Source organism: Geotrypetes seraphini, chromosome 1 (assembly GCF_902459505.1).
Source record: "Geotrypetes seraphini chromosome 1, aGeoSer1.1, whole genome shotgun sequence".
In the NCBI taxonomy this organism is placed as follows: Eukaryota; Metazoa; Chordata; class Amphibia; order Gymnophiona; family Dermophiidae; genus Geotrypetes; species Geotrypetes seraphini.
The window spans coordinates 269,738,142-269,751,044 of record NC_047084.1 but is presented as its reverse complement, the minus strand read 5'-3'; the positions used below and the strand labels follow the sequence as shown (position 1 = coordinate 269,751,044).

Genomic DNA, 12,903 nt, shown 5'->3' with positions numbered 1-12,903 from the left:
TTTCTCTGTCTTGTATTGATATTACTGAATAACATGCTGCAAGTCCCATAATGATCCATAGTACATGGGATCTTAAGGGTCTAAATGGATCAGGAAACAAAAAAAATTGGTTAAATGAGCAGCTCCGAAGGCACAGTTTGGGCAACATAACTGCAAACTTCCGAATAGCAGAGATTTGCCTCCCATTTTCACTTAATAAAGTGCAGCTTTATAAACATGTAAAGGCCTTTTATACAGCTACCATGAGGTTATGTGCGTAAGAGTACGCATGGTGATAAAATAACAGGTACTGTACTTTCATGCAATACCCATGTAGAAGTATTCTGAAGCAGAGACTGGGCAGCGTGTGGGTGAAGTCACAAAATACAGACATTCTTATAACATACTAGTCTTTAAGCCCGTTACATTAATGGGTGCTAGAATAGATGTGTGTGTCTTTCTTTCTTTCTCTTTCTCCCCTTTGCCGCTGTCTGTCTATTTTTATTTGTTTCTCTCTCCTTGGACGCTGTCTGTTTTTCTGTGGCCCCGTTCTGTTTCCCTGACTGTTTTTCCATGGCCCCCTTCTGTATTCCCCCCCCCCCCCCAGCAAAGCTGTCTGCCTCCCAGCAAACCCCTCCCTCCAAAGCAACCCTCTTTCCCTCTTCCTGACTGTTTGCAAAGCTGTCTGCCCCCCAGCACACCCCTCCCTCCAAAGCAACCATTTTTCCCTCTGTGGGTTTGCTAGCAAAGGGAGCTTGAGCATACCGGCCATGTAGAGCACCATGCTGAGCCAAATGGTACATAAGCGGCCCAGCCATACGTCAGCCAGCCAGCCCTCGAAGGGTGACACCTGGTAAGTGACACTCATGAAGAAGCGCAGTGCTTGGTTGGCCTGGGCGCCCTCCCAGCTATGCAGGAAAAGAACCAGCCCGGCAGTGACATCGTAGAAGGTAACTCTCTCCAGGAGCTCACTGAGGAGCATTGTGGCGCAAGCTATCCGCCGGTCCTCGAACACCGAGGCGGGGGCCCTCGGCCAGAGTGAGCTAATCAGCAGGTCTGCTCACTGTTCGCAATGGCAGGAGGGTACCCGGTCCTCCCGAAGGGGGGTACCGGGAAGACTGACTGCGAGGTCCTCAGTTACCGCGCTGCAAGAGACCTATTGTTCGCCATGGTGGGAGGGGATCTGGTCCTCCCGAAGGGGGGTACCGGGAAGACTGACTGCAAGGTCCTCAGTTACCGCGCTGCCGGAGACCTGCTCTCACGCTCAGATGTGTGACGTGGTAAGCGCGCATGCGCATTCTTGTGGCCACATCCTGACAGATCAGATCTCGGGGAACACGGCTTAAGAGTGCGCATGCGTGCTTAGCATTTTATTATTATAGATGCACAGCCAATGCAGATTGTCCATGCTTACATTTATACCAGCTCCGATTTCTGTGGTACTGTGTTGTCCTAGTATTTTATAAGGACATTGGAACAATGATTTTACATAAAGCTTTAGATGAGAATTGAAAAATTCAGCTGGAAAGTACATTGCTTGTCTGATATTTTTCCAAGGGATTTGCCAAACATGGAGCTTCTTGTGACACATGTACATTTAAGGATGTGTAGCGCTGCAGATGAATTTGTTACTATGTCCAGCAATTTTCAAAAGCTGCACTTGAGGAACATATTAAATGACAGCAGTCTAACTAACAGTTACATGTATTATCAATTCATATTAAATCCAACAATGAATGCTAAATAATGTATTTGATAGTCTTATTTTGTCATTTCTGGGACATAGATCATAGAAGTCCACCTGGCACTGTCCCTAGGTTCCAATAATGTTCTGTTGTGGATTAGGAATTGGTTATTGCACAGAAAACAGGGTTAAATGGTCATTTTTCTCAGTGGAGGAGGGTAAATAGTGGCATGTCACAGGGATCCATACTGGGACTAGTGTTGGTTAACATATTTATAAATGATCTGGAAATTGGAAAGACATGTGAGGTGATTCAATTTCCAGCTGACACTAAACTATTCAAAGTTGTTAAAACACATGCTGACTGTGAGAAATTGCAGAAAGACCTTAGCAAATTGGAAAACTGGGCATCCAAATGGCAGATGAAATTTAAGGTGGGCAAATGCAAAGGATAATTTAAATTGTAGTTACCAGGTGCCAGGGTCCATGTTGGGAGTCAGCACCCATAAAAATGATATAGGTGTCATCATAAACAATACATTGAAACCTTTCTCCTGATGTTCAGCAGCAGCCATAAAAACAAACAGGATGCTAGGAATTATTAGGAAAGGGATGGTAAATAAGACCAAAAATATTATAATGCCTCTGTGCAACCTTACCTTGAGTATTGCACATAGTTTTGGTTGCCGTCTATCAATAAAGATATAGCAGAATTAGAAAAGGTTCAAAGAAAAGCAAGCAAGATGATAAAGGGGATGGAGCTCCCTTCGTATGAGGAAAGGCTAAAGAAGTTAAGGCTCTTCAGCTTGGAAAGGAGATGGCTAAAGGGAGATATGATTGAGGTCTACTAAATCCTGTGAAACAATTTTTTACTCTATCAAAAATTACAAAGACTAGGGGACATTCAATGAAGTTACCTGGAAATACTTTTTAAACCAATAGGAGGAAATATTTTTTCACTCAAAGAAAAGTTAAGTTCTGGAACTCGTTGCATGGGTTGTGGTAATAGGGGGTTAATGTAGCTGGGTTTAAAAAAGGTTTGAACAAGTTTCTGGGGGGGAGACAGACCTTCCCATTTCCTTGTCCCCTTGAGGATAGCAAAGTATCTTTATCACTACAGATCTAGGCTATTTAGATCCTGGTGTCAGCCTAGAAAGTACTCTATTAACTCTTTCAGGTCCCAAATGTTTCACAAGCTTGATGTTAAGAATGCATGGTAAGTACTTTTCCAAGTAAAAGAGCATGTCTTTCCAGCAGACCCCACACTCTGAAATCATTTCAGCATTTTTGGTTAAGTAAATCCTCCAGACAGGCATGCAGACCCAGAAGGCTCCTTTTACAAAGCTGCAATAGCGTTTTTAGGGCACGCAGAATTTTAGCGCGCACTAAACCCACACTATGTAGCTAGAACTAAAGCCAGCTCAATGCTGGCATTAGTGTCTAGCGCACGCGGCAATTTAGCGTGCACTAAAACCGCTAGCGCAGCTTTATAAAAGGAAGCCCTGAATTGCCTTCTTATGATCGTTGAACCAGTCCAGGTTGTGTCGTATCCAGGTAAGTGAAAGTGATATTTCAGTCACATATCTTCAGTGTGTCTAAAACGGAGGTGCCTAATTATATAGAATTGCTCCCACATGTGGTTATTATTATTATTCAAAACATAATAAACATAGTAACATAGTAGATGACGGCAGATAAAGACCCGAATGGTCCATCCAGTCTGCCCAACCTGATTCAATTTAAATTTTTACATTTTTTCTTCTTAGCTATTTCTGGGCAAGAATCCAAAGCTTTACCCGGTACTGTGCTTGGGTTCCAACTGCCGAAATCTCTGTTAAGACTTACTCCAGCCCATCTAAACCCTCCCAGCCACTGAAGCCCTCTCCAGCCTATCCTCCCCCAAACGGCCATATACAGACACAGACCGTGCAAGTCTGCCCAGTACTGGCCTTAGTTCAATATTTAATATTAATTTCTGATTCTAAATCCTCTGTGTTCATCCCACGCTTCTTTGAACTCAGTCACAGTTTTACTCTCCACCACCTCTCTCGGGAGCGCATTCCAGGCATCCACTACCCTCTCCGTAAAGTAGAATTTCCTAACATTGCCCCTGAATCTACCACCCCTCAACCTCAAATTATGTCCTCTGGTTTTACCATTTTCCTTTCTCTGGAAAAGATTTTGTTCTACGTTAATACCCTTCAAGTATTTGAATGTCTGAATCATATCTCCCCTGTCTCTCCTTTCCTAGAGTATACATATTCAGGGCTTCCAGTCTCTCCTCATACGTCTTCTGGCGCAAGCCTCCTATCATTTTCGATAAAACACATATCCCTGATTATGCATAGGTCACTTATATTTGGAGGTGTGGATATCAGATTTGTCAATTAAGTGCTAACAATCAATTATTAGAATTAACAAGCATGCAGATCTGCCCTATGCCTTATTCTATAACATGTGTACCTATATTTCACTGTGTGCAACTCCAAAGGGGGCATGACCATGGGATGGACATGGGTGGCTCAGGGGTGGTCCCAGGAATTAGAAGTAATATTATAGAATGCCTGCATTTCTGTGCCTAACTGCCATTAATTGGGCATCAACATTTATATCAGCCTTTGGCAACCATAAGTGCTTGTGCCCAAAGTTAGGTAGATAGGGCCTGATTCTTTAACGGCACCTAATTCGGTAGGTGCCTGGGAAAATAGCACCTACCGTATGTCATTCAAAGTTAGGCACCATTTGTAGAACCACACCTAGCGGTAGCTAAATCAAGTTATGTGCCAATAAGCATCTACAACATAGACACCAGTATATTAGTCCAGGGTCTTCTTGGCCTAAAATACTGGCACCTATGGTTGGTGCCTACCAGCACCTAAGTCAAGCTACACCCAAACTCCATCCCTATCCCTATCCTTACTGGTGCCTACTTTTTTGGGTAGGCACCAGTAAGCACTTCAGTGTAGATGCCTACATCCAAATTGTAGGCGCCTACCAAATAGGCGCCTACTAACAAATTAATTTTTAAAAATTGGTTCCAGCATCAGTTAACCAATTTAAAACAAAATTAACTTAGGCACCTACATCGATAAGGCATTCCAATCTAGACATCTACCAGTAGGCGCTATTCATAGAATCAGGGCCAAAATACACACTAGGCTAGTATTCTGTGGTGCCTTGTGCAGATTGCCATTTTAGAAAATACTAGCTTAATGTGGATAATCCTAACATTTAACTGTGAGCGCCATTAATTGAATTCCCCTCATAATGATAAAATAAGACAATGCAAGATACAACAACTAAATCTAAGCAAAAGGATAAATATCATCCACAAATTGCAAGCAATCATTATCAAATAGAAAGACTCTTAAGACCCCCATCTGCTAGGAAAAAGTAATGTGTAAATATACCTTGATTACTTACCTAAAAAAAAAAATAAAACAGTTTTTCACTTTGGATTTTTTTTTTTTTCAGAAATGGTCATAAAAGATATACACACCAAGGTTGAAAATATCTAGAAAATTTATTTTTCAAAAAAAATTGACATTGGCAGTTTTGAAAATGACCATTTACTCTAATTGATTTTTGGACATACAATAAAACCTTGGTTTACGAGCATAATTCATTCTGAAAACATGCTTGTAATCCAAAACACTCGTATATCAAAGCAAATTTCTCCATAAGAAATAATGGAAACTCAAACGATTCATTCCACAAACCAAAAACTTTAATACAAAATACTAAACATACTTCTATTGCAAGACCTCGTTCGTTTAGAACAGTCACTACACTCCCGTAGCGTCAGAGAGAGAAGAACTATTGGCTCAGTTGTGATGATGTGATGTGTGTATACTGTATGTACTTGTATTACAAGACCTTGCTGGTATATCAAATTAAAATTTAATCAAATATTTTGCTTGTTTTGCAAAATACTTGCAAACCAAGTTACTTGCAATCCAAAGTTTTACTGTACTTCAAAAACGTCCAAACTCAGACTTAGACGTCATATCAAAAATGTCCCTCCACATCGAAGGAAATATCCAACAGGCATAGAAAAGAAAATCTTTATTAAGAACTGAATTCTATAAATGGTGCCAACTAAAAAAAAAATGCACTAAACACTGCCTTGGGTAAATCACTTCATAAAGGCAGGTAATAAATCTCAATAAATAGATAACAAATATATAATTGGCACTCAAAGTTAGGCACTGTTTATAGAATAATGCTTGGTGCTTGGAATCACACCAAACTTTAGGTGTGAGAATTTACACTAACTAAACCCTTGTGTAAATCCTCGCACCTAAGTTAAGAGTGGATTCACATAAATTACAAGAAAGCCCCTGTTCACCTGATTCTGGGCAGATCCTCGACCTAAAAATACATGCATTAATTTTAACCGATGCAAATTAGTGCCAATAATTGATTATTAGCACCTAACTATCGGTGCTAATTATTTATTATAGAACTAGCTTTTTAGCCCGTTACATTAACGGGTGCTAGAATAGATGTGTAGACTTAGGCATTTCTTTCTTTATTTCTTTATGTCTGTCTTTATGGTTATCTTTCTTTCTCTCTCCCTGCTCCCTTTCTTTCTTTATTTCTGTCTCTCTCCCTTCCTTTTACGTTTATTTCTGTCTCTCTCCCTTCCTTTTACCTCCCCCTGTCCAGCAGCACCCATTCCTTGCTCCACCTGTCCAGCGGTAGCCCTTCTCCCTTCCTTTTAATCCCCCCTGTCCAGCAGTAGCCCTTCTCCCTTCCTTTTAACTCCCCCCTGTCCATCAGCACCCCTTCCCTGCTCCCCCTGACCTGCAATAGCCGTTCTCCCTTCCTTTTTCTTCCCCCCATCCAGCAGTACCCCCTTCTCTGCTCCCTCTGTCCAGCAGCACCCCTTCTTCCTTCCCTGATCCCCCTGTCCAGCATCCGCTAGGCCGGGCAGCCTCGGGGCTTTTGCTAGGCCAGCTCGGATCGCATTATTGAAGTGGGCTGGCCTAGCAAATGGCCCATGGCTGCTTGTTGAAACCGCAGCTGCTGCCACTGCTGATCCGGGGGTGAGAAGAAGAGGCATCCCGACAGCGGTAGCTAGTCAGAAGGCTAGTCAGAAGGAAGTGAATCTGCGTCGGAGATCGGGGCAGGAAATCAGTTGAAGCCAGCATTGGAGATTGAGGCAGAAAATCAGCTGAGGCAGACACGGCACCACGGATCACGGTGCACATGCACACTAAGTGCACACTAAGGGTTTTATTATAGCAGATTAAATTGCACACGGAAATTGGGTGCATGTCCAAATTTCCACACACAATTTATAGAATTAGGCCTTAATTGCTTGTATGGACATGCGCGGATTTCATCCTGCTCGATGCAATTTAGAGGAGGCTTTTCAAAATCCAGACAAAAGTGCCAGGTTTTGAAAAGTCGTCTGAAACCCCGGACATGTTCTCAAAAAGGAGGACAAGTCCAGGGAAATCCGGACGTCTGGTAGCCCTATCTGAATCCATGGTTGAGACGCTCTATTGGATGACTGCGTATGCAGGCTGAAAGCTATACAACGAAGCCTGTGGCACAATCCAGAAATCTGCTCCTGTGCTCTTCTTTATTAACAAAGCCTGACGAACTTTTGTGTTAGATGATTAAAAGTCAGCCCTTTTTAATTAAATACCTGATATGCTTAATATAAATCAAAGTTCTGTTTCATGGAGAGCAGCTACATGTTGCATTTCTGTTCTTTTTTTTTTTAAGTATTTTCAACATATTACATCCATTTAAACATAATAAGATATGGATTTCACAGAAAATTATACACCATCCAAAAAAATAATTTTAACCATAAGGTAAATATCCATCTAACCCACAATTGAAGGAAGACATCTCTTGCAATTTAAATACATATCAAAAAAGGAAATCAAAATAGGCATAGAAGGAGAAGAATAACTTTCCCCCCTTCATATTTCTGTTCTTTTGCTAACATAGAAACATGACAGCAGATAAAGGCCAAATGGCCCATCTAGTCTGCCCATCCACAGTAACCATTATCCCTTTCTCTCTCTGAGAGATCCCACGTGCCTATCCCAGGCCCTCTTGAATTCAGAATTCAGTTATTCTTTCTTACTTGGTCTGTCTTGGGAACCCAATTTATGGAAAGTGGTCTCTATTTTTCTGTTGCTTTTTCCTGGACAAAGGATGGGACAACTGCACTCTTATCTTCATACATTTAAAGGCACATTAGGATGGGTGTTGAGATGTCTGTCTCATGTTCATGTAAATTCTCGCTGCTCTCCTGGAGCAGCATCTTTTGTTACTGTTCAGGCCCCCTGTAGATCCTTTGCTGTGACATCTGCAAAATTACATAGAAAGAGGAAAGAAAAAAATGTGAGGAGAGATAACTGAAATCACTCTATAACCATCTGTGGCAATATAATACAGATTTATTATTTAGAAAGCAAATGTATCACCCACAAATAGCATGTAGAAAAAGAACAATGTGTTAGGCCGACAAAAATGTTAACCAAGTTAAAAGAAAACCATCCAAGTTATTTTCCATGGCTAAATCACTGGCATAAAACTGGTACAATTTTTTGCACTGGAACTAACTTGACATAAGACATTGATTAACAAACTTCTTTATATATTAAGGAGTAAAGATTAAAATATTATAGTTAAATATGATGAGCATGTTAGTGATATTTATGTGATCCTACTTGCCTGAATAATTTTTTAAAAACTATATTAATTGCAGAAGTAGAACATCTGATGTGTTCTTGTTCTTATTTCTACTTGCCTGAATAATTTTGAGGATTGCTTCAACTCCGCCCTCAGACTTCCCCATCACAATCGAGATGTTGTTTTGATGGTCTGCCAATTTACACAATTTATGGTAGTACTTTGCTTAGCCATCCAAAGACAGAAAACTGTTTTTGAGCTGAATTTCTATACTATTCAGGTTTCCATCCCATTTGAACTTTCCTCCTCCAATTGTCCTACTAATAAGGAAACCCCTCCTAATTCTGGAAAGTACTGGGTAGCTTGCCACAAGAGGTCTCTATACTCCATAGCCGTTAGATCTGTAGGGGTCCCTAGACAACAGGCATTCTAATCCAGGAGAATTCAGTCACAAGCATCATAACCACACATCCCATAATAAAGCCCTTGATACCATTTTGATATGTAGTTATCATGATAGGACTGAGGATACATGGGCGCTCATTTTCAAAAGTGAAAAATGTCTCAAAAGCAGCACAGGGTAACAAATAATGTATGTTTTTCATGGGAAAACATCCAAGTCATGATTTTCAAAAAAATTTGAGACTGTTTTTCCCACAATTGGACGTGTTGGGACCATATTTTGGATTGAATTCAGGTGGGACAATAATTTGAACAATTTTCAAGAATAACTGAACAAGATAAAAAAAAGTCTAGGCCAAAAACTTGGACATTTTTATCTGGACCTATTTCAATCATGACTAAGGGGCTCATTTTCAAAAAAGATATGCTGTCTTACTGACATCTAAACCAGCACTTGGACGACTTACTAGTCAAAACATCCAAGTGGACATTTTCAAAACTGACTTTCTAGATGTCTTTCTGGTTGTTTGCCTCCAGTGCATCTAAATCTTAAGGGGGCAAGTTAGAGGTATGTTTTGGGCAGAATTAGGTAGGCTTAGCACTTGGATGTTTTAACAGCAATAATTAAACATTTTACAAAATGGCCATGACACAATTTGGACATTTTGGAACAGACCTGTTTTTTAAACAAATAAAAGCCAAAAAGTACCCAAACTGACCAGATAACCATGAGAGGGATGAAAATATGATACACATACACACTTCCCCAGTGGTCACTGACTCCCCTCCCATCCCCCATTAATCTGCATGAAAAGTATATATCTGTCTCTGACAGCTGCAGATATTATGGCTAACCCTAGCAGAGCAGCAAGCAAGTCTTTGAAGTAGCCTGATGGGCAGTGCAGTGGACCGCAGAGAAGGGGAACTAGGCCCATATACCACCCTAACTAATACACTTGTGGTGGGAAAGTGTGAGTCCACCACAAACCCACTGTAAGGCACCCACACTGCTCCTTATGACCATGGGCAAGTCATTTAATCCCCCCCTTTGCCCCAAGTACATCAGATAGATTGTGAGCCCACTGGGACAGATAGCGAAAAATTCTTGAGTACCTGAATAAATTCATGTAAACCATTCTGAGCTCCCTTGGGAGAACAGTATAGAAAATTGAATAAATATAGGTGACACCTGCAGGCATAAGGGCTATTGGGGTGGTAGGCAGGTGGGTACAGTAGGTTTCCGGGAGTTTTGGAGAGCTCACCATATAGGGCTCCTTTTACAAAGGTACGCTAGCGTTTTTAGCGCACGTACCGGATTAGCGCCCGTTATATAAACATAGAAGATGACGGCAGATAAGGGCCATAGCCCATCAGGTCTGCCCACTCTACTGACCCACCCCCAAGTCTACTATCCTAGGGATCCCACTCCTGGTGCAGGTTCCCTTGGCTTAACCCTCTAAGGGATCCCACATGGGCATCCCATTTGCTCTTAAATTCTTGCACGCTGTTTGCCTTAATCACCTGCACCGGGAGCTCATTCCAAGGATCAACCACTCTCTCGGTGAAGAAATATTTCCTGGTGTCGCCATGAAATTTCCCGCCCCTGAGTTTGAGCGGATGCCCTCTTGTGGCTGAGGGTCTACCTGAAAAACTACTGCCTGCTCAAGAGGAGGCAGTAGCGGCTAGTGCGCAGCATTTTAGCACGCGCTATTCTGCGCGTTAAGGCCCAGACGCACCTTTGTAAAAGGAGCCCATAATGTACGGGGGTTCTGGTGAGAAGTATATGTTCACAGCAGTGCCTCCTAAGGTGTCCCATTGCTCTGCTGGCACATCTGTTTGACCAGCTCATTAAAAAGGTTGGCCTCTCCTACATTCAAAAGGCTTGTTTTGGCCATTTTTAATTTGGCCCAGGCTCAAAGTGAATTCAGATTGCTGAGTCATGCTTTTAAAATATTATATGGACTTATTCCATCCAATGTCTTTGGGAGCCCTTATAGTAAACTCCAATAAAAAGTGGCCTTAGCACACCCTTATATGGGTTTTTCACTTGCGCTAAAGGTCATTTTTACCACAGCTGGAAAACAGCTAATTTTTTCTAAAATAGTCATGGGCTAATGTCATTAGTGCATGATCATTAAAGAAAATCTTACTATGGCAGCACTCACTGACACCTATTTTGCTGGCATGCAGTAATGTAGTTGCACTAATTAACAAAGGAATGTCCACTCTCTGCCCCCTGACATTTCCCCTCTAACAAAAAAATGTAAAAAAATTATTAGCACCTGGATTAGCACACACTGATTTGGAATGTAACGCAGAATGTCTAAGCAGAGCCTAGCAGAACCATCTTAAGCTGTGGGCACTTACCACATCTTAATTAAAGGGATCCTTTTTAATTCACTGTAAAATTAAACATTGCTTTAGCTGTTTGCAGGACAAGTATAAACTTCAGTTTCCTGCTGTTCTGTCTCTACGTTTGTCATCTACTTTAATAAATTATTTCTGCAGTACCTAGTTTATGGGATTATTTGACAACTGAAATCCAAATTCAGCAGAATTATTTGAGATCTCGGAGGCTTTTAAAATCCAGTTATTTCAGAATATTTTTATTTTATAAATTTTGATCGCAGTATTTTCTGTAACATTTTTTTAGAGTCAATCTAATTAGTTTCCTCTTGAATTGTAATAACATGGTGATGATTAATAGGGCAGGAAGGCACCTATCTTTTTACATATTTTACAAAAACACATAGGTGCCAGTTAGAGGCATTTTCAAAACATTAAGATGTTTAAAAAATGGCATAAATCAGCACTTGGATGTCCTATCCACCAGGACATCCAAATGCTGATTTTCAAAAATCTCTTTCTGCATGCCTGCATGAGACGTCCCAGTCTCTGTGTGTCCAAAACAAAAAGTGGGCATGTTGGAGGCGTGCTACGGGCAGGTTTTGAGCATGCTTAGACTTGGGCATCTTCTGGTAAAAATCAAACCTTTCTCAAGACATCCTGGAATGATGATCTGAGCGAGACCTGTTTTAAAAGTGTCTAAGTGCCAAAAAGATACCTAAACTGACCAGATGGCCACTGGAGGAATTAGATTATATACTCCCCAGTGGTCACTAACTGACCCTTCCAGTCTGCCCATCTGCAGTAACCATTATCTCTTCCTCTCTCTAAGAGATCCCACATGCCTATCCCACACTTTCTTGAATTCAGAATAAGTCTCTGTCTCCACCACCTCTTCTGGGAGACTCTTCCAGGCATTTACCACCAAACTACTAATCTCAACCTCACCTCCCCCCCTACCCTTCCCCCCCTCTTCCACGGTTATTGTTCGCACCCCCCCCCCCCCCATGCAACAATTATCGGATCATTTTGTAATGACCACTGGTTTATACCATACACTTGATAACTAATTCTCTGTACCCTCATTGCATAAATACAGTCCTTATCTCCTGTAAACTACTCTGAACTGTTTTCTGATACTCTGTAACTTTGCTGTATATGTACAGTCTCTTCTCCTGTAAACCGCTCTGAACTGTTTTGTGGTATTGCGGTATACAAAAATAAAGTTATTATTATTATTATTTCTGTAAAAAAGTATTTCCTTAGATTACTCCTGAGCCTATCACCTCTTAACTTCATCCTATACCCTCTCATTCCAGAGCTTCCTTTCAAATGAAAGAGATTCGACTCATGTGCATTTATGCCACGTAGGTATTTAAATGTCTCTCTAGAAAATTAATAATAATAACAATAAACAAATCAAAAATCCAATCAAAATTAGACTGAATAGTGGACGGAATAGGAGGGAACTCCCTGAAGAAACCATTCATTGGTGAAACAAGAGCCTTGTTGGATTTGGACACTGGTTTCCTACCTTCACTCTAATGCCAAGCAAGCAGGAAGATTACTGCAGTGGATCACGATCCTGGCGTTATTAGCAGCTGTAAAGATAAGTGAAACCTTTCCTTAGGTTCTTTTTCCTGTTCCCTGTGCACAGTGGTGGGATATGTCCCCATTTTGAAAGATTGCATTTTGAAAAATAGTGGAGTTGTTTGTCTATGATACAGAATAAGAACGGCTGAAAAACTCATTGGGTTGCCGTCTGCATATTAAACAAAGTTGAGGCTTTTTCTCCACTGAAATGAAATGATTTTTCAGTGAGCATTTCCACCACT

At 41.1% G+C, this 12,903-nt stretch overlaps 1 long non-coding RNA gene across 1 annotated transcript in view; it reads right to left on the bottom strand.

Moving 5' to 3' along the window:
• The window catches only part of LOC117354413, a 273,186-nt gene that overhangs the window by 196,995 nt on the left and 63,288 nt on the right, over positions 1-12,903 (bottom strand). The window contains exon 3 of the long non-coding RNA XR_004538206.1: positions 7,770-7,994. This is a non-coding gene — a long non-coding RNA (uncharacterized LOC117354413). The remainder of the gene's footprint in view (positions 1-7,769; positions 7,995-12,903) is intronic.